The following is a 20,972-nucleotide window of genomic DNA, read 5'->3' on the forward strand; positions in this document are numbered from 1 at the left end:
GCTTTGGCCATTATTTATGCTCTTCATAAGTTTGGTGTTTTTCTCTATGGATCCAAATTTCATCTTGTTATGGACCACAAACCACTTGTTTCCTTGTTCCTTCCATCAACATCACTTCCCAAAAAGGCTGCACACCGCGTTCAGCATTGGGCTCTCTACTTGTCTCCTTTCAGATATGAGATTCATTTCCGGCTGACGGCTCAACATGCGAATGCTGATGCACTGCCTTGCCTTCTCATGGGTCCTGATCTGGCATTCAATAGGGACGAACTTTTTTGTTTCCACCTGGATGTTGCTGACCAGCGGGTTGTGAATGGGTTCCCCATCACCGGGGATCGGCTGGCGGGTGCTACGGGTTCTGACCCTACCCTCTCCTGGGTTTTGCCCTGTATTCAGAAGGGTTGGCCAGATCGCCCATCCACTAAGACTTCTGATCCGTTGTGGAACTACTACGCTTTGCGTTACCGCCTCACAGCTAGGGATGGTGTTATCCTCCTTTCCAATGAATATGCTTCTCGCGTGTTGTGGTACCTGTGTCTTTGCATGCTTCAGTCTTGCGCGTCCTTCACCAAGGGCACTGGGGTGTCTCTTGCACAAAATCTCTGGTGCAACATCATGTGTACTGGCCCAGCATTGACTCTGAAATCACACACATGGTCGCTGCCTGTGGCCCTTGTGCATCACAGGCCGCCGCCCCAAAGTCATCTTTGTCAGCGTGGCCTTCGCCTGAGAAGCCCTGGGAGCATATTCATGTTGACTTTGTGGGACCTTTTTAGGTACTTATTGGCTTCTCATTATTTACGCCTACTCTAACTTTCCTTTCATTGTCCATTGCACGTCGCCTACCACCGCGGCAACCACCAATGCTCTAGCTCGCATTTTCTCTTTGGAAGGCCTTCCCTCTAATCTTGTTACTGATAGTGGTCCGCAATTTGCCTCTTCCAATTTTGCAAATTTTTGTGCCCATCACGGCATCATGCATGTCACAGCCCCTCCGTTCCATCCACAGTCAAACGGTGAGGCTGAACGACTGGTCCGCACATTTAAGGCTCAGATACGGAAACTCCTGACTTCTTCTGCTGCTGATGATGCGCTTCTCCAATTTCTGGCTTCTTACCATTTCACTCCCATGGGCGACCACAGCCCGGCTGAGCTCTTACATGGCTGACAGCCCTGCATGCTACTTCATCTTCTGTGGCCTTCCACCTCACGGCCACAGGTGCCTTCGCTTGGCCGGTTCTCCGCTGACGACCTTGTATGGGTACGGGGATATGGCAGGCAGCCGAAATGGAGTCCTGGCCGCATCTTACGATACCGTGGCCAACGCCTGTATGAAATCCAAATGGACACGGGTGTTGCAGTGCATCATTTGGACCAGCTTCGGCCTCGTGTGCCGGCAACGCCTGTTCCGGATGCCGCTACACCACCTTCGGCTCTACCTGACGCTCGGGATACTGGAATCTCTCATTACTCACAATGCAGTCCTCTCACCATCATATCGGTGCCAGCACAAGAACTGATGCCACCAGGAGACGTGCCCATGCAGGAACCAGATGACCATAATCTGTTGGAGCAACTCTACTCGTCTCCTTCTCCTACGGACACGGACACATCACCCATGTCTCCTGTTATAATAACCGGACTTGCCGCAACGAGCAGATTGGTGCACGGGGCCACAGTAAATTTGACCCCCACATCTCCTGTCATCTCAACCTGTTATCATCAGGGACACTTCTGTCCAAACGGAAAGCCTCCTCCTCGAAACTTTATGGCCAGTCAAACAACACCTATGGATGTTAGCAATCTACAGGCCACCTCCATCAAAACCTGTGCAAAAACTTCAAAGGGGGGAAAAGTGTTGTGACTCACCGATCTTTCAAAGTGCCGCCGCGCAGTTACGTGCGTCCTCTACATGCGGCGCTGTCTGCCAGCCGTGCAGCAGCAGCGCCACTTAAGTGGCCAGCCAGCCAGTGGCCCTATCCTTGGACTCGGTTATGATTTGACTGTTAAAGTGTACACACATCTTACTCTGTTTACTTGATCTGTGACTTTCATGTATTGTGTCTTCCTTGAAATATATTTGTTCAACTTGAAGTTATAACAACAGGGTGACAATTATTATACTGTAGGAAAAAAAACAACATAAATTAGTCACAGGCTATGTCATGCACACACTTTATTCAACATGTAAACATCACTACAGATGAAACTTCCTGGCAGATTAAAACTGTGTGCCCGACCGAGACTCGAACTCGGGACCTTTGCCTTTCGCGGGCAAGTGCTCTACCAACTGAGCTACCGAAGCACGACTCACGCCCCGTACTCACAGCTTTACTTCTGCCAGTACCTCGTCTCCTACCTTCCAAACTTTACAGAAGCTCTCCTGCGAACCTTGCAGAACTAGCACTCCTGAAAGAAAGGATATTGCGCAGACATGGCTTAGCCACAGCCTGGGGAATGTTTCCAGAATGAAATTTTCACTCTGCAGCGGAGTGTGCGCTGATATGAAACTTCCTGGCAGATTAAAACTGTGTGCCCGACCGAGACTCGAACTCGGGACCTTTGCCTTTCGCGGGCAAGTGCTCTACCAACTGAGCTACCGAAGCACGACTCACGCCCGGTACTCACAGCTTTACTTCTGCCAGTACCTCGTCTCCTACCTTCCAAACTTTACAGAAGCTCTCCTGCGAACCTTGCAGAACTAGCACTCCTGAAAGAAAGGATATTGCGGAAACATGGCTTAGCCACAGCCTGGGGAATGTTTCCAGAATGAAATTTTCACTCTGCAGCGGAGTGTGCGCTGATATGAAACTTCCTGGCAGATTAAAACTGTGTGCCCGACCGAGACTCGAACTCGGGACCTTTGCCTTTCGCGGGCAAGTGCTCTACCAACTGAGCTACCGAAGCACGACTCACGCCCGGTACTCACAGCTTTACTTCTGCCAGTACCTCGTCTCCTACCATCCAAACTTTACAGAAGCTCTCCTGCAAACCTTGCAGAACTAGCACTCCTGAAAGAAAGGATATTGCGGAGACATGGCTTAGTCACAGCCTGGGGAATGTTTCCAGAATGAAATTTTCACTCTGCAGCGGAGTGTGCGCTGATATGAAACTTCCTGGCAGATTAAAACTGTGTGCCCGACCGAGACTCGAACTCGGGACCTTTGCCTTTCGCGGGCAAGTGCTCTACCAACTGAGCTACCGAAGCACGACTCACGCCCGGTACTCACAGCTTTACTTCTGCCAGTACCTCGTCTCCTACCTTCCAAACTTTACAGAAGCTCTCCTGCGAACCTTGCAGAACTAGCACTCCTGAAAGAAAGGATATTGCGCAGACATGGCTTAGCCACAGCCTGGGGAATGTTTCCAGAATGAAATTTTCACTCTGCAGCGGAGTGTGCGCTGATATGAAACTTCCTGGCAGATTAAAACTGTGTGCCCGACCGAGACTCGAACTCGGGACCTTTGCCTTTCGCGGGCAAGTGCTCTACCAACTGAGCTACCGAAGCACGACTCACGCCCGGTACTCACAGCTTTACTTCTGCCAGTACCTCGTCTCCTACCTTCCAAACTTTACAGAAGCTCTCCTGCGAACCTTGCAGAACTAGCACTCCTGAAAGAAAGGATATTGCGGAGACATGGCTTAGCCACAGCCTGGGGAATGTTTCCAGAATGAAATTTTCACTCTGCAGCGGAGTGTGCGCTGATATGAAACTTCCTGGCAGATTAAAACTGTGTGCCCGACCGAGACTCGAACTCGGGACCTTTGCCTTTCGCGGGCAAGTGCTCTACCAACTGAGCTACCGAAGCACGACTCACGCCCGGTACTCACAGCTTTACTTCTGCCAGTACCTCGTCTCCTACCTTCCAAACTTTACAGAAGCTCTCCTGCGAACCTTGCAGAACTAGCACTCCTGAAAGAAAGGATATTGCGGAGACATGGCTTAGCCACAGCCTGGGGAATGTTTCCAGAATGAAATTTTCACTCTGCAGCGGAGTGTGCGCTGATATGAAACTTCCTGGCAGATTAAAACTGTGTGCCCGACCGAGACTCGAACTCGGGACCTTTGCCTTTCGCGGGCAAGTGCTCTACCAACTGAGCTACCGAAGCACGACTCACGCCCGGTACTCACAGCTTTACTTCTGCCAGTACCTCGTCTCCTACCTTCCAAACTTTACAGAAGCTCTCCTGCGAACCTTGCAGAACTAGCACTCCTGAAAGAAAGGATATTGCGGAGACATGGCTTAGCCACAGCCTGGGGAATGTTTCCAGAATGAAATTTTCACTCTGCACCGGAGTGTGCGCTGATATGAAACTTCCTGGCAGATTAAAACTGTGTGCCCGACCGAGACTCGAACTCGGGACCTTTGCCTTTCGCGGGCAAGTGCTCTACCAACTGAGCTACCGAAGCACGACTCACGCCCGGTACTCACAGCTTTACTTCTGCCAGTACCTCGTCTCCTACCTTCCAAACTTTACAGAAGCTCTCCTGCGAACCTTGCAGAACTAGCACTCCTGAAAGAAAGGATATTGCGGAGACATGGCTTAGCCACAGCCTGGGGAATGTTTCCAGAATGAAATTTTCACTCTGCAGCGGAGTGTGCGCTGATATGAAACTTCCTGGCAGATTAAAACTGTGTGCCCGACCGAGACTCGAACTCGGGACCTTTGCCTTTCGCGGGCAAGTGCTCTACCAACTGAGCTACCGAAGCACGACTCACGCCCGGTACTCACAGCTTTACTTCTGCCAGTACCTCGTCTCCTACCTTCCAAACTTTACAGAAGCTCTCCTGCGAACCTTGCAGAACTAGCACTCCTGAAAGAAAGGATATTGCGGAGACATGGCTTAGCCACAGCCTGGGGAATGTTTCCAGAATGAAATTTTCACTCTGCACCGGAGTGTGCGCTGATATGAAACTTCCTGGCAGATTAAAACTGTGTGCCCGACCGAGACTCGAACTCGGGACCTTTGCCTTTCGCGGGCAAGTGCTCTACCAACTGAGCTACCGAAGCACGACTCACGCCCGGTACTCACAGCTTTACTTCTGCCAGTACCTCGTCTCCTACCTTCCAAACTTTACAGAAGCTCTCCTGCGAACCTTGCAGAACTAGCACTCCTGAAAGAAAGGATATTGCGGAGACATGGCTTAGCCACAGCCTGGGGAATGTTTCCAGAATGAAATTTTCACTCTGCAGCGGAGTGTGCGCTGATATGAAACTTCCTGGCAGATTAAAACTGTGTGCCCGACCGAGACTCGAACTCGGGACCTTTGCCTTTCGCGGGCAAGTGCTCTACCAACTGAGCTACCAAAGCACGACTCACGCCCGGTACTCACAGCTTTACTTCTGCCAGTACCTCGTCTCCTACCTTCCAAACTTTACAGAAGCTCTCCTGCGAACCTTGCAGAACTAGCACTCCTGAAAGAAAGGATATTGCGGAGACATGGCTTAGCCACAGCCTGGGGAATGTTTCCAGAATGAAATTTTCACTCTGCAGCGGAGTGTGCGCTGACATGAAACTTCCTGGCAGATTAAAACTGTGTGCCCGACCGAGACTCGAACTCGGGACCTTTGCCTTTCACGGGCAAGTGCTCTACCAACTGAGCTACCGAAGCACGACTCACGCCCGGTACTCACAGCTTTACTTCTGCCAGTACCTCGTCTCCTACCTTCCAAACTTTACAGAAGCTCTCCTGCGAACCTTGCAGAACTAGCACTCCTGAAAGAAAGGATATTGCGGAGACATGGCTTAGCCACAGCCTGGGGAATGTTTCCAGAATGAAATTTTCACTCTGCAGTGGAGTGTGCGCTGATATGAAACTTCCTGGCAGATTAAAACTGTGTGCCCGACCGAGTCTCGAACTCGGGACCTTTGCCTTTCACGGGCAAGTGCTCTACCAACTGAGCTACCGAAGCACGACTCACACCCGGTACTCACAGCTTTACTTCTGCCAGTACCTCGTCTCCTACCTTCCAAACTTTACAGAAGCTCTCCTGCGAACCTTGCAGAACTAGCACTCCTGAAAGAAAGGATATTGCGGACTTCTGCCAGGAAGTTTCATATCAGCGCACACTCCGCTGCAGAGTGAAAATTTCATTCTGGAAACATTTCCCAGGCTGTGGCTAAGCCATGTCTCCGCAATATCCTTTCTTTCAGGAGTGCTAGTTCTGCAAGGTTCGCAGGAGAGCTTCTGTAAAGTTTGGAAGGTAGGAGACGAGGTACTGGCAGAAGTAAAGCTGTGAGTACCGGGCGTGAGTCGTGCTTCGGTAGCTCAGTTGGTAGAGCACTTGCCCGCGAAAGGCAAAGGTCCCGAGTTCGAGTCTCGGTCGGGCACACAGTTTTAATCTGCCAGGAAGTTTCATATCAGCGCACACTCCGCTGCAGAGTTAAATTTCATTCTGGAAACATTCCCCAGGCTGTGGCTAAGCCATGTCTCCGCAATATCCTTTCTTTCAGGAGTGCTAGTTCTGCAAGGTTCGCAGGAGAGCTTCTGTAAAGTTTGGAAGGTAGGAGACGAGGTACTGGCAGAAGTAAAGCTGTGAGTACCGGGCGTGAGTCGTGCTTCGGTAGCTCAGTTGGTAGAGCACTTGCCCGCGAAAGGCAAAGGTCCCGAGTTCGAGTCTCGGTCGGGCACACAGTTTTAATCTGCCAGGAAGTTTCATATCAGCGCACACTCCGCTGCAGAGTGAAAATTTCATTCTGGAAACATTCCCCAGGCTGTGGCTAAGCCATGTCTCCGCAATATCCTTTCTTTCAGGAGTGCTAGTTCTGCAAGGTTCGCAGGAGAGCTTCTGTAAAGTTTGGAAGGTAGGAGACGAGGTACTGGCAGAAGTAAAGCTGTGAGTACCGGGCGTGAGTCGTGCTTCGGTAGCTCAGTTGGTAGAGCACTTGCCCGCGAAAGGCAAAGGTCCCGAGTTCGAGTCTCGGTCGGGCACACAGTTTTAATCTGCCAGGAAGTTTCATATCAGCGCACACTCCGCTGCAGAGTGAAAATTTCATTCTGGAAACATTCCCCAGGCTGTGGCTAAGCCATGTCTCCGCAATATCCTTTCTTTCAGGAGTGCTAGTTCTGCAAGGTTCGCAGGAGAGCTTCTGTAAAGTTTGGAAGGTAGGAGATGAGGTACTGGCAGAAGTAAAGCTGTGAGTACCGGGCGTGAGTCGTGCTTCGGTAGCTCAGTTGGTAGAGCACTTGCCCGCGAATGGCAAAGGTCCCGAGTTCGAGTCTCGGTCGGGCACACAGTTTTAACCTGCCAGGAAGTTTCATATCAGCGCACACTCTGCTGCAGAGTGAAAATTTCATTCTGGAAACATTCCCCAGGCTGTGGCTAAGCCATGTCTCCGCAATATCCTTTCTTTCAGGAGTGCTAGTTCTGCAAGGTTCGCAGGAGAGCTTCTGTAAAGTTTGGAAGGTAGGAGACGAGGTACTGGCAGAAGTAAAGCTGTGAGTACCGGGCGTGAGTCGTGCTTCGGTAGCTCAGTTGGTAGAGCACTTGCCCGCGAAAGGCAAAGGTCCCGAGTTCGAGTCTCGGTCGGGCACACAGTTTTAATCTGCCAGGAAGTTTCATATCAGCGCACACCCCGCTGCAGAGTGAAAATTTCATTCTGGAAACATTCCCCAGGCTGTGGCTAAGCCATGTCTCTGCAATATCCTTTCTTTCAGGAGTGCTAGTTCTGCAAGGTTCGCAGGAGAGCTTCTGTAAAGTTTGGAAGGTAGGAGACGAGGTACTGGCAGAAGTAAAGCTGTGAGTACCGGGCGTGAGTCGTGCTTCGGTAGCTCAGTTGGTAGAGCACTTGCCCGCGAAAGGCAAAGGTCCCGAGTTCGAGTCTCGGTCGGGCACACAGTTTTAATCTGCCAGGAAGTTTCATATCAGCGCACACCCCGCTGCAGAGTGAAAATTTCATTCTGGAAACATTCCCCAGGCTGTGGCTAAGCCATGTCTCTGCAATATCCTTTCTTTCAGGAGTGCTAGTTCTGCAAGGTTCGCAGGAGAGCTTCTGTAAAGTTTGGAAGGTAGGAGACGAGGTACTGGCAGAAGTAAAGCTGTGAGTACCGGGCGTGAGTCGTGCTTCGGTAGCTCAGTTGGTAGAGCACTTGCCCGCGAAAGGCAAAGGTCCCGAGTTCGAGTCTCGGTCGGGCACACAGTTTTAATCTGCCAGGAAGTTTCATATCAGCGCACACTCCGGTGCAGAGTGAAAATTTCATTCTGGAAACATTCCCCAGGCTGTGGCTAAGCCATGTCTCCGCAATATCCTTTCTTTCAGGAGTGCTAGTTCTGCAAGGTTCGCAGGAGAGCTTCTGTAAAGTTTGGAAGGTAGGAGACGAGGTACTGGCAGAAGTAAAGCTGTGAGTACCGGGCGTGAGTCGTGCTTCGGTAGCTCAGTTGGTAGAGCACTTGCCCGCGAAAGGCAAAGGTCCCGAGTTCGAGTCTCGGTCGGGCACACAGTTTTAATCTGCCAGGAAGTTTCATATCAGTGCACACTCCGCTGCAGAGTGAAAATTTCATTCTGGAAACATTCCCCAGGCTGTGGCTAAGCCATGTCTCCGCAATATCCTTTCTTTCAGGAGTGCTAGTTCTGCAAGGTTCGCAGGAGAGCTTCTGTAAAGTTTGGAAGGTAGGAGACGAGGTACTGGCAGAAGTAAAGCTGTGAGTACCGGGCGTGAGTCGTGCTTCGGTAGCTCAGTTGGTAGAGCACTTGCCCGCGAAAGGCAAAGGTCCCGAGTTCGAGTCTCGGTCGGGCACACAGTTTTAATCTGCCAGGAAGTTTCATATCAGCGCACACTCCGCTGCAGAGTGAAAATTTCATTCTGGAAACATTCCCCAGGCTGTGGCTAAGCCATGTCTCCGCAATATCCTTTCTTTCAGGAGTGCTAGTTCTGCAAGGTTCGCAGGAGAGCTTCTGTAAAGTTTGGAAGGTAGGAGACGAGGTACTGGCAGAAGTAAAGCTGTGAGTACCGGGCGTGAGTCGTGCTTCGGTAGCTCAGTTGGTAGAGCACTTGCCCGCGAAAGGCAAAGGTCCCGAGTTCGAGTCTCGGTCGGGCACACAGTTTTAATCTGCCAGGAAGTTTCATATCAGCGCACACCCCGCTGCAGAGTGAAAATTTCATTCTGGAAACATTCCCCAGGCTGTGGCTAAGCCATGTCTCTGCAATATCCTTTCTTTCAGGAGTGCTAGTTCTGCAAGGTTCGCAGGAGAGCTTCTGTAAAGTTTGGAAGGTAGGAGACGAGGTACTGGCAGAAGTAAAGCTGTGAGTACCGGGCGTGAGTCGTGCTTCGGTAGCTCAGTTGGTAGAGCACTTGCCCGCGAAAGGCAAAGGTCCCGAGTTCGAGTCTCGGTCGGGCACACAGTTTTAATCTGCCAGGAAGTTTCATATCAGCGCACACTCCGGTGCAGAGTGAAAATTTCATTCTGGAAACATTCCCCAGGCTGTGGCTAAGCCATGTCTCCGCAATATCCTTTCTTTCAGGAGTGCTAGTTCTGCAAGGTTCGCAGGAGAGCTTCTGTAAAGTTTGGAAGGTAGGAGACGAGGTACTGGCAGAAGTAAAGCTGTGAGTACCGGGCGTGAGTCGTGCTTTGGTAGCTCAGTTGGTAGAGCACTTGCCCGCGAAAGGCAAAGGTCCCGAGTTCGAGTCTCGGTCGGGCACACAGTTTTAATCTGCCAGGAAGTTTCATATCAGCGCACACTCCGCTGCAGAGTGAAAATTTCATTCTGGAAACATTCCCCAGGCTGTGGCTAAGCCATGTCTCCGCAATATCCTTTCTTTCAGGAGTGCTAGTTCTGCAAGGTTCGCAGGAGAGCTTCTGTAAAGTTTGGAAGGTAGGAGACGAGGTACTGGCAGAAGTAAAGCTGTGAGTACCGGGCGTGAGTCGTGCTTCGGTAGCTCAGTTGGTAGAGCACTTGCCCGCGAAAGGCAAAGGTCCCGAGTTCGAGTCTCGGTCAGGCACACAGTTTTAATCTGCCAGGAAGTTTCATATCAGCGCACACTCCGCTGCAGAGTGAAAATTTCATTCTGGAAACATTCCCCAGGCTGTGGCTAAGCCATGTCTCCGCAATATCCTTTCTTTCAGGAGTGCTAGTTCTGCAAGGTTCGCAGGAGAGCTTCTGTAAAGTTTGGAAGGTAGGAGACGAGGTACTGGCAGAAGTAAAGCTGTGAGTACCGGGCGTGAGTCGTGCTTCGGTAGCTCAGTTGGTAGAGCACTTGCCCGCGAAAGGCAAAGGTCCCGAGTTCGAGTCTCGGTCGGGCACACAGTTTTAATCTGCCAGGAAGTTTCATATCAGCGCACACTCCGCTGCAGAGTGAAAATTTCATTCTGGATCACTACAGATATTCAGATGTAGTTTATGACATGTTCAATATGCCTGCCATCATTGGCGATGATGTGGCACAGATGAATAGCAAAATTCTGTGTGACCTGCTGAAGTGTCAGATAATCTATGCTGTCGATAACCTGAATGGCTGTTTTCAGCTCAGAAACAGTTTTGGGGTTACTGCTGTGCACCTTGTCTGTAATATAGCCCCACAAAAAGGAGTCACATGTGTTCAGATCTGGAGAATATGGTGGCCAATCGAGGCCCATGCCAAAGGCCTCTGGATATTCCAGAGCCAGAATGCGGTCCCCAATGTGCTTTTCTGGGACATCAAACATTCTCCTGCTTTGATGGGGTTGAGCTCCATCTTGCATGAACCACATATTGTCAAAATCAGGATAACTTTGTATAATGGGATGAAATCATCTTCCAAAACCTTCACATACCATTTGGTAGACACTGTGCCATCAAGGAATATTGCACCAATTATTCCGTGACTGGACATTGCACACTACACAGTCACCTGTTGAAGGTGAAGAGACTTCTCGATCATAAAATGCAGATTCTCAGATTTACAGATGTGCCAATTTTGCTTATTGACAAACCCATCCAAATGAAAGTGGGTTTTGTCACTAAACCAAACTGTGCATGCTCATACTAATCCCCATTGTGCCCCATGGCCAACCATGCAGTTTGAATATTCGAACACAAACCATTCAGAAGTTATGATGATTTTATGTCATATAGTTCAATAATTGTCACCCTGTATAGCCAACAAGGCACTTAGTGCATAAATAGAATCAAACGTATGGCAACTTGGTTTTAATATTAGGAGAAGAATTTTGGCACCATTGAAAAGCTTTGCAGATTGTGTTGTCCAGTTGCTATAGTGCAGAGGGTGGGCACTATAGTCTATAGCTGTTGATGGCTGCGAGCATAAACAGACTAGAATTTTGATCACCACAGGGGAAGGAATGGTGTGGGGAAACAAACCTCACCTCCTTTTTGCTGGGTAACAGCCTACAACAGAACTAACACATTGTCACAGGTATTGCCGATCCATTCTACATCTACATCCATACTCCGCAAGCCACCTGACGGTGTGTGGCGGAGGGTACCTTCAGTACCTTTATCGGTTCTCCCTTCTATTCCAGTCTCGTATTGTTCGTGGAAAGAAGGATTGTCGGTATGCCTCTGTGTGGGCTCTAATCTCTCTGATTTTATCCTCATGGTCTCTTTGCGAGATATACGTAGGAGGGAGCAATATACTGCTTGACTCTTTGGTGAAGGTATGTTCTCGAAACTTTGACAAAAGCCCGTACCGAGCTACTGAGCGTCTCTCCTGCAGAGTCTTCCACTGGAGTTTATCTATCATCTCCGTAACGCTTTCACGATTACTAAATGATCCTGTAAAACGAAGCGCACTGCTCTCCGTTGGATCTTCTCTATATCTTCTATCAACCCTATCTGGTACGGATCCCACACTGCTGAGCAGTATTCAAGCAGTGCGCGAACAACCATACTGTAACCTACTTCCTTTGTTTTCGGATTGCATTTCCTTAGGATTCTTCCAATGAATCTCAGTCTGGCATCTGCTTTACTGACGATCAACATTATATGATCATTCCATTTTAAATCACTCATAATGCGTACTCCCAGATAATTTATAATCTGGTGTTACAAGGGTCATAATTGAAATCTGTAATGGACCAGGATTAGTTACTTCACTTATTTCAAAAGAAGAAAAGAAAACAATGAGCAATGCACAACACAAATCATTCTGGGACAGCTACTGTGCAATTCTTGTTGAAGTTATCAGAATACTGTTAATGATGTAGTTCAGGCCCAACCTCTAGTGGTATTTGATGCATGTACAGGTCAAAACACTCGCCACCAAATTTGCCATGTTAAGTAGCTCATCTGGATACAATAAGCAATGAAACAGCATCTACTAAGTAATTTCGCGTTTTGAGGCAAAATTCTCATCTATTTCGCGTTTATCAGTCACTATGTATATGTCTTAGCCACCTTACCTCTTTGACATTTTATTCTAGCGCAGCCTACACCATTGCTTTTAACCTATTTGCTTGGAATGCCTTTCTGCCCCTGAACTAGCTCACTGAATATACAGTCATCCGTGGTGTGTTGTGAGTGAAATAGTGCAAGGAACAGAGTGTGGATCAGTGAGAAACATCAGTTAGCTATGTTTGTACCCATGCTGGATAAAATGCCACACACTCCTACACTAATAAATAATATGCAGATGTGGTGTATTATTATGGCTTCTGTGATGGTATTGCTCCTGCTGCCACGAAAATGTACTGTTGGTGCTTTCCAACACATTGAATTCTTGATCGTAGAGGATTTACCAGAGCCTTAAGCAAATTGTGTGAAATAGATATTCTTCCAAGTCCCTTGTTTTTTTCTGAAAGTGTAGTTCAACAACCTGTACAGGAACAGCAAAACATTTTTGAAATGGTGCTGCATAGCCCTATGTCCAGCACAAGGTAGCTTTCAGCATGTACCAGGGTCCCATGAACACCTCTATGGTGAAAATCATATGCGGAAAACTTGTACTATTTCACATACAGCATGTCCACTAACTTCATATTGATGACAGTTCCATACAACTTGAATTTTGTCACTTATTAAATGACAATTGTCATTCTCTTCCATTAATACTATTCACTGATGAAGCCACATTTACATGGAATGAAACCAACAACACATATAATAATCATTGATAGTCATAGGAAAATGTGCATACTACAGTGAAAACCAATTTCCAAATTCATTTTTCAATCAGCATTTAGTGTGGCATGACTGGTAACATGTTAAGCCCAGTTATTCCAGAAAAGCAAAAGATGGGCCAGAATTACTTGCATGTTTTGAAAAATTTGTTTGTTGGACAACTTGAGGACATTTCTTTGGCCATACAGACTGCAATGTACTTCCAGCATGATGGAGCCTCTTCTCATTTCACCAGATGTATGAGGGAACATCTTAACCACACTTACCCTAATTGCTGGATTGGTTGCAGTAGTAAAATCAACTGACTACCAAGATTGCCAGACTTTACACCATTAGATTTTTGTTTCGGTGTTGGATGAAGTCTGAGGTGTACAAAGGCAAGGTGAATATGTGATCTGAACTGCTTTATCACATCATGGATGGTGCTTCTTACATCAGAAAATGTACAGAGGCACCCAGACAAGCAACACATGTCTTCTTAAGAGTGCGCAAATGCACTGAAGCTGATGGTAGAATATTTGAAAATTTATTGTGAACTGTATATCAGCTGTAACGTGAAGTGTACAATAATGCTTAGAGGTGACTGTGCAAAAATATGTATTTCTCAATTGATACTTTGTAAAATACATGTTGTAATGTTTACTAACGATTGTACATATGTAAACCTTATAATGTTTTGATGCTTCTGGAATAATCTTGAATACTTAACTTTTGTGGCTGCTTTTTGTTGATTTAGCAGTGTAAGTCTCCAGCAAATAAACAATCTTTCCTGTATGACACAACCCTGGTATCCACATTCAGTCTATCAAGACAGTTTTTGTGATTCATTAATATGAAAATGATGTACACGACATGCTAGAATCTATCAACTATACATCAAAATCTCATCCAGGACTGACATAAAACAATACTGTCTTCAAGACTGACTCATTAATAACTTGGTGTAATACTGGGCTTAAACTGATCTGACTGTCCTCCCATGGCTACTGCCACTGGTGCTTGTACAACTTCCAACAATTTCAAAATATTCCTACATATTGTTTAAACAGAATATAATTTTACTTACAACTGAAATTTACATGCTTTCAAAAAACTGATTACAGAATTTAACTTAACAAATGGTGACAACTGGCCTGATACAATCAGTAAGTTGAAATAAGTTCAGTTTTGCATAAAAAGTTCATGAAATACTCACTGATAACAATTCATTGATTGCCTCCATTAATTACTTCATAATTATGGTATGCCTTTTGATGCTAACATAAATTTGATGTCTTCACATTGAGTTCTATCGTTATTACCACTGCTCCTTTGTATATTGTTCTTACAAAGAATTTTCTCAGTGTGTATTTACACTTGGTTTAACATACTTTGAGTTTGCAGTACAATCCTTGCATAAATTTATCAGGATTATTTGGTATGCACTTAATTTCTTTAGAAATTAATTAGGTTTCATTGATACAATAAGTGAATGATAATACAGTTCAAAGGTTTGCATGTACTGGCTGACCCTGTTATATGTGGATTCGTTGTCTGTGTTTTTGCTTTTATGTGATTTTTGTTTTAATGCCAGTGTTGCCATCTATTAACAGTACACAAAAGCAGTAATGTTTTAATGCATCTCAATGCACATCTTCAGTCCTGTTTATCAAGATGTGAATCATTAGTCCAGGTCATTAGAGCTGTGAAGTTACCCTTGACAGGAAATGTGCCTGTCGAGGGAAAGGAGTATGCATGAAGTTTGTATTAAATGGAAACTGAGTAAGAACTTTGTATCACTATGAGAATGGTGTGCATGTTGTTGACTTCCTGCTGTGAGAGCTGTTTGTGACAATTTAGAATCATTTTGAAGAACTGTTTACTGTTCAACTGACTTAAGTACAACTAGAGTGACCAGATCTTGAGATCTTGCATGTAGGCGATGAAAAGAATGAGAAAGAATGCTGAACTGTTGGATTGAGCACCACAACCAACAGCACATGCCCCTCTCTGGAGCTGCTATTCAAGGTAAAGCCAAGAGCTTAAAGGAGTTTTAATGAGAGCAAGGGACAATCCAGCACCTTTCTCGGCCAGCTCAGGTTGATTTGATCAGTTCAGGCATCATTTTAGCTTTCACAACATTAAAATGGCAGGAGAGGCAGCTGCAGCAAATGAAGTTGGAGCTAAGGAACTGAAGAAAGAGGACTGAAGGAACCATGACAGAAAAAATGCTGTGTTGCAAAGCCAGTTTTCAACCTTTATGAAATGGGATTATTTTAGAAATGAATGCCTAGCTGTAAATTTATTTCTGTTGAAGAAAAAACAGCATGTGGATCTAAGGTTGCCAAGGACCAATACACCCTTCTTTATGGAGGAGAAGCTGCAATGGATTGTGAATTAAAACCCTTTATTATCTACCACTCTCAGAACCTTAGGGCACTAAAGGGTTGTAATAAGAGCAGGATGCAAGTCCATTGGTAATGAAATAGTAATTTCAGTGAGTTATTGTGTGTTTCAGTGTTACATTTTCAAGTTTATAAATTTTGCATTAAAGTGCATTTCACTAAAACAATAATATCTCCATCTACATAGATACTCTGCAAGCCACCATGCTGTGCACGGTGGAGTGTACTCTGTACCACTGCCAGTCATTTCCTTCCCTGTTCCACTCACATACAGAGCGAGGGAAAAACGATTGTGTGTATGCCACCATAAAAACCCTGATTTCCTTTATCATATCTTTGTGGTCCTTATGCACAATGTATGTTGGCCTCTAACAGAATCATTTGGCCATCAGCTTAAAATACTTGTCCTCTAAATTTTCTCGATAGTGTTTCTTGAAACGAGTGTTGACTTCCCTACAGGTGTTCCCATTTGAATTCCTGGAACATTTCCATAACACTTAGGTTTTGTTTGAACCAACTGGTAACAAATCTAGCAGTCTGCCTCTGCATTGCTTTGATGTAGTCCTTTAATATACCCTGGTGTGGCTCCAAAACACTCAAGCAGTACTCAACAATAGGTCGCACTGGCATCATATATGCGGTCTCCTTCATAGGTGAACCACTCTTTCCTAAAATTCTCCCAATAAGCCAAAGTTAACCATAACCCCTTCCCTATCACAGTTCTCAATGCTCCTTACATTTCATATTGATTTGCAATGTTATGACCAGATATTTAAATGACTTGATGGTGTCAAGCATGACACTGGTAATACTGCAACCAAACATTACAGGTTTGTTCTTCCTACTCATCTGCATTAACTTACATTTTTCCACATTTAGAGCTAGCTGACATTCATTACACTAATTAGAAATTTTGCCCAAGTTGTCTTGTATCTTTGGACAGTCACTCAACTTTGACACCCTACCACACACCACAGCATCATCAGCAAACCCGCAGATTGCTGCTCATCCTCCCTGCCAAATCATTTCCTTATATAGTGAACACCAGCTGTCCTATCACACTTTGCTGGGGCTCTCCTGATGGTCCTGTTGTCTCTGATGAAGATTTGCTGTCAGGGACCATACGAGGGGTGTTTGAAAAGTCTGTGCAAAAATAAAAACTACTTACGTGTTTGGGGTAAACTTTTTTTTTATTTTTCGACATAGTCTCCTTTTAGACTTATACACTTTGTCCAATGCTGTTCTAATTTTTTGATCCCTTCTGAATAAAAGGAATTGTGCAAGTCTGCAAAATAGTTATTAGTTGCTGCAATCACCTCCTCATTTGAATAAAATCTTTGTCCCGGCAGCCATTTCTTCAAATTGAGGAACAAATAGTAGTCCGTGGGAGCCAATTCTGGAGAATAGTGGGGATGTGAAATGAGTTGGAAACCTATTTCCATTAATTTTGCGACCGCAACTGCTGAGGTGTGTGCTGGTGCATTGTCTTGATGGAAAAGGACATTTTTGCAGTCCAATCGCTGGTGTTTTTCTTGCAACTCGGATTTCAGATGGTCCAATAACAATGAATAATATGCACCTGTAATAGTTTTACCCTTTTCCAGATAGTCGATAAGGATTATTCCTTGTGAATCCCAAAAGACAGTCACCATAACCTTTCTGGCCAAAGGAATAGTCTTTGCCTGTTTTGGTGCAGAATCTCCCTTGGTAACCCATTGTTTAGATTGTTCTTTGATCTCAGGAGTATAGTAATGTATCCATGTTTCATCCACAGTGACGAAACAATGCTAAAAGTCCTGCAAATTCTTCCTGAACATCTGCAAACCATCCTTGCAACACTTCACACAATTCCATTTTTGGTCAAGTGTGAGCAATCAGGGAACCTGTCTTGTGGATAGCTTTCTCACGTCCAAATGTTTAGGCAAAATATTATGTACCCATTCATTCAAGATGCCCACAGCACTAGCAACCTCACACACCTTAACTCTTCTGCCATCCATCACCATGTCATGGATTTTATCAATGATTTCTGGAGTCGTAACCTCCACAGGGTGTCCAGAACATTCAGCATCACTTGTGCCTATATCGCCACTCCAAAAATTTTGAAAGCACTTATAAACTGTTCTAATTGAAGGTGCAGAGTCACCGTAACGTTTATCAAGCTTCTCTTTAGTCTCCTGAGGCGTTTTGCCTTTCATAAAGTAATGTTTAATCACCATACGAAATCCTTTTTTCGTCCATGTCTGCTTGTGTCTGTATATGTGTGGATGGATATGTGTGTGTGTGCGAGTGTGTACCCGTCCTTTTTTCCCCCTAAGGTAAGTCTTTCCGCTCCCGGGACTGGAATCACTCCTTACCCTCTCCCTTAAAACCCACATCCTTTCGTCTTTCCCTCTCCTTCCCTCTTTCCTGATGAGGCAACAGTTTGTTGCGAAAGCTTGAATTTTGTGTGTATGTTTGTGTTCGTTTGTGTGTCTGTCGACCTGCCAGCACTTTCATTTGGTAAGTCACATCATCTTTGTTTTTATATATATATATATATATATATATATATATATATATATATATATATATATATATATATATATATATATATATATATATATATATTTAAAAAGAAAGATGATGAGACTTACCAAACAAAAGCGCTGGCAGGTCGATAGACACACAAACAAACACAAACATACACACAAAAATCTAGCTTTCGCAACCAATGGTTGCCTCGTCAGGAAAGAGGGAAGGAGAAGGAAAGACAAAAGGATATGGGTTTTAAGGGAGAGGGTAAGGAGTCATTCCAATCCCGGGAGCGGAAAGACTTACCTTAGGGGGAAAAAAGGACAGGTATACACTCGCACACACACACATATCCATCCACACATACAAGCAGACATTTGTAAAGGCAAAGAGTTTGGGCAGAGATGTCAGTCGGGACGGAAGTACAGAGGCAAAGATGATGTTGAAAGACAGGTGAGGTATGAGCGGTGGCAGATTGAAATTAGAAATTAGCGGAGATTGAGGCCTGGAGGATAGCGAGAAGAGAGGATATGCTGAAGGGCAAGTTCCCATCTCCGGAGTGGAATGTGGAATGTGGAATGTTTCCCTCTATTATATTCATATATATATATATATATATATATATATATATATATATATATATATGTGTGTGTGTGTGTGTGTGTGTGTGTGTGTGTGTGTCATCTAATTTTGATGAAGGCTTTACTGGCCAAAAGCTATATTTGTGACAGTCTTTTTGTTGTTCCTATCTGCGACTCAGCATCTCCACAACAGGGTGAGTAGGAACCTTCCTTTTCAAAATATTCTTACATTCCATCCTGGATTTTCCTTTGTCTGATTTTTACACAGAAACACTATTACTTTAAAAGTAATATGAGAGTAAACAAGAACTTAACCCCACATTTTACACATAAAATGGCTCTTGTTTTACACAAATTCAGTATGCATAGTGATTCCATGGAATCCTGTATGTGACTTCGTTTAAAGCCTGATATAGCATCATAATCTCCAAAATATACAGTATTGTTTCCTGCATTTTAGATTGTCTCATTCTGCTACATTACAACTTGAAGATGTATTGAATATATAGAAAATAAATAACATTATACATTAAATGTATTCTGTCTCAGAAAACTTTCAGTATAGGATTACTTCCATATGAAGGTTTTTGCTTCAAATGATTGTTCCTGTCATATCCCTGATTGCTGTTCATTCAATCAGTTTTTGGGCATAGGTTCAAGCCTGTGCAAAAAACAGTGCAGTGTATGCAGTGGTGGGGTGCTCATAACTACAAAGTCCAGTTCTGCCCAACCGGCCAACATGCTAACCCAGGCACCCAGTTGTACCTTCCCATTGGCTCAGATGTTGAGTTTAGTGGTGAGGAAACTGTTTGTTTTGCTCTTGACAATCAACTGCAACAAATCCTGAGTGAATTCCTGCTGACAGTGTGTGTTGTAGCCACAGTATCAGCCCACAATCTTTTTCAGCACAAATTTTTACTAGTAGAGCAGTCAGAGTGGATCAAGTGGTTACCAGAATATGCAGCCCGGCATTTTCTAATTCCTTTGATATGTGCCACATACTGAATGCAATAGTGAATGCAACAGATAGCATCTTAAAATTAGCCTCAGATGACTAGGAATGTGAGGTTGTCATTCTGCCTTTGGTTTGGCCTTGCATCATCCAGCTATTTCATGCCACACATTGGGGGATAATATGGATTAGTCAGTGGCACTTACGCTGGCTCAGTACTGAAACAGCAATTGAACTTGTGTGATGCTCCTGTTCTTACTTCCTCCAAGGCATGCCTGGGCAACACCTGGGAGAGAAGCATGTTAATTTTGTCATGCTGTTTCAGGGAGTTATATAATTTATTTTGGTAGACAATCTTTCCTTTTGTGCCAGTCATTGACAACCCATGCTACCATCATTGCTCTCTCTGTGGTATTTGCAATTGATTGAGGACCCTAAGCACTGGTGTGTGGCAACGGCTCCAAGTTTACACTGATAGAATTCAAAGTCTTCTGTTGCTTTAATGGCACTGAATACCTGATCACCACCCCTTCCACCTGGCCTCAATCTCAGAGGCAAAGCATATGGTCAGGATGTTCAAAACTCTAATGTGTGAGGACTTGTACACAAGATCAGCTAAGGAAGCTCTACACAGCTTCTTCAACATGTATAGGTCCTTCCCTTTGATAGGACCAGCCCTGCAGTGTATTATATGGGCACAGATGTTGAACCCTGCCAGATCTCCTGCATCCCACTCAGTGTTCGTAGTACAAGTACAGATTTACATATTCACAGGGTGCCTTTGTCTGAAAGCAGACTTTCAGCCAACATTGAGGTTGGATCCAAGGGTTAGTCATAGGGCAAACGAGCATCATGGATGGTTGTGAGCTCATAATCGTTAGAAAAATCATTTAATGTACTTCATAACAGCAGTAGTCACTGTAGTGCCTGTTTCTTTGGACATGCATGCATGTCCAGTCTGACCTGTATGGGAATATACATAATGGATGTGTGAGTACAGGTCATAGATACATGGTTGACAACATATTAAAGTTTGGTTCTGGCCATGAGTCATGCATGGATAGCCAAATGCTAAGGCAACTGCTCATGACAAGGGGGGAATGTGGGTTCAAGACCCGGTCTTGGGCATATTTTCATTGTCGTCGTTCCATTCCACAGCAGATGGTTATCCTTATTCACAACTGTGAATACATTTAATGTGTTTCATAATGGCGGTAGTTGCCGCAGTACCTGTTCCTTTGGATATGCATGCATGTCTAAAGGAACTTTGCATCATAATCAGTATAACACAGGTAATGCAATATTGTATATGTCATGGATGATTGTGAGCTCATAACCACCAGAAAAATCAGCTCTGATGATGAATGCATACATAAACAGTGTCTTGTTGTCACAGCCTTCCACACAGGGACTTGACGTCCACTAAACCACCCACTGAGTTACCAGCCATAGCCCTGTGCAGCCTCCACTGCCCACTCA

General features: G+C 45.2%; 1 protein-coding gene and 1 non-coding gene across 2 annotated transcripts in view; both read right to left on the bottom strand.

Moving 5' to 3' along the window:
* LOC126100883 (odorant-binding protein 59a) overlaps positions 1 to 20,972 on the bottom strand; it is a 211,219-nt gene that overhangs the window by 186,175 nt on the left and 4,072 nt on the right. The gene's annotated exons all lie outside the window — the stretch shown is intronic.
* Positions 5,543 to 5,617, bottom strand: Trnas-uga (transfer RNA serine (anticodon UGA)). Its single transcript has one exon. It is a non-coding gene; the product is annotated as a tRNA-Ser (tRNA).

This window comes from Schistocerca cancellata, chromosome 9, assembly GCF_023864275.1.
Source record: "Schistocerca cancellata isolate TAMUIC-IGC-003103 chromosome 9, iqSchCanc2.1, whole genome shotgun sequence".
Taxonomy (NCBI): Eukaryota; Metazoa; Arthropoda; class Insecta; order Orthoptera; family Acrididae; genus Schistocerca; species Schistocerca cancellata.